This window comes from Protobothrops mucrosquamatus, unplaced genomic scaffold (genome assembly GCF_001527695.2).
Source record: "Protobothrops mucrosquamatus isolate PMUCROS unplaced genomic scaffold, P.Mucros_1.0 scaffold5, whole genome shotgun sequence".
NCBI classification, from domain to species: domain Eukaryota; kingdom Metazoa; phylum Chordata; class Lepidosauria; order Squamata; family Viperidae; genus Protobothrops; species Protobothrops mucrosquamatus.
The window spans coordinates 342967-344632 of record NW_015386392.1 but is presented as its reverse complement, the minus strand read 5'-3'; positions in this window follow the sequence as shown (position 1 = coordinate 344632).

Below are 1666 nucleotides of genomic sequence, written 5' to 3'. Positions count from 1 at the left end.
TCTCCTTACTTTCCGCCGCGCCCTCAAGACATGGCTTTTCCAGCAAGCGGGCCTGACCTAGGGAGGATTTTAGGTAGGGATGATTTTAAGAAAATTTTAATTGACACACAGCTTCGAATATTTGGCTTTTAATTTGGTTTTATGGGGGTTTTTCTGTTCTTTGATGTATTTTGTTTGTCTGTTTTAATATGCTGTGCACCGCCCTGAGTCCTACGGGAGAAGGGCGGTATATAAATTAAATTATTAAATTAAATTAAATTAAATTAAATTAAATTAAATTAAATTAAATTAAATTAAATTAAATTAAATTAAATTAAATTAAATTTTGCCCTATTAAACATTATCGGCTTTTTTATAAAGCTCAAATTTTGCGGTGCTATGGCTCCCTCAAATAATAACTTGCTTTGTGTGACTCCCCACTCAATAAAATTACCTTTGGGGAAGAAATAAATCTGCAACTTTTGAATAATGACACGTTAATCTATATATCAAATGAAATCTTGCAACCTTATAAAATAGATTTGTTTTGTTAGAACTAATAAAACAATCCAGTTTGGAGTCATATTTTAATAGGAAGGATGAGCTTGCTGTACAGTCACTTTTGACTTCAGCTCCCAAGAAACATCATTTTACCAGGAATGTGTGTCTATAATTAAGTTCTTTTGCAAGCTCATTCTTGTGTCATCAGTGGTGTTATCTAGCCATGTCATCTTTAGTTGGTCTTTTTTTCAATTGCCTTCCATTTTTTACAAGAATGCACTGCCCCCTGTGAATTTTTGAGCCTAAGGAGATAAGTCTGTTTGACCTTCTATGCTTAAGTGTATTAGGTTGGCTTTTATTTTTGTTCAAGAGATCCCTTAGGTCCTCTTCAAGCCATCAAAGTAATATCATCAGCATCTCTGAGGTTATTAATGTTTCTACCAGCAATTTTAATTCCAATTTCTATTTCTCCTTGTTCAGCATTTTTAGTAATACATTTAACGCGTAGGCATTAAATAAATAGGTCTATAATTCTTTTGACATACTCTTTTTCTACATTTGAATTATTTAACTGCTTCATATTCCATTTTGTATTTTCTTAGGCATCATACAACTGTTCAGCAGGCATATTAAGTGGCCCAGTACATCCATGTTTTCAAGGGCTATCCTTGATTTGTTGTGATGTACAATCAGAAGGGTCTGTAAAATTAATAAAGCTAAAATAAACATTTTACTATTCTTCAGATGTTAGCAATGTGTTCTTACATCGTTCTGCTGTTCTGAAACAAACTTGTATTTTTGGCAGTCCTCATACCATGTGCCGTGAAGTCAAAATTACAAAATCTTTAGCAATACTTTAATTCTAAGAGAGATAAGTGAAACTTGAAACGGGAACATTCTTTGCATTCCGCCTTTGCTTGGTTTTGCAAAATTCTTGAAATCTGTTTTTAGGAGCTATCACTAGCTCCTAAAGTTATCACAAACTCATGTAGCGCTACCTCTTCAGAGGCCGCCAATGCCCAGGCCCTCCCGGCCACAACCCCCCCTTGTCCAGCCTTGCGGTAATGTTCTTTAGAGATCGGTGAGATGTCTTACAACCGGAACCCAGGCAGCATTGATGGGTGGCAGGCTCTTCTTGCTGAAGCAGGACTTTCAGGCACGAACTTAACCGGTCACAATGGTTGAT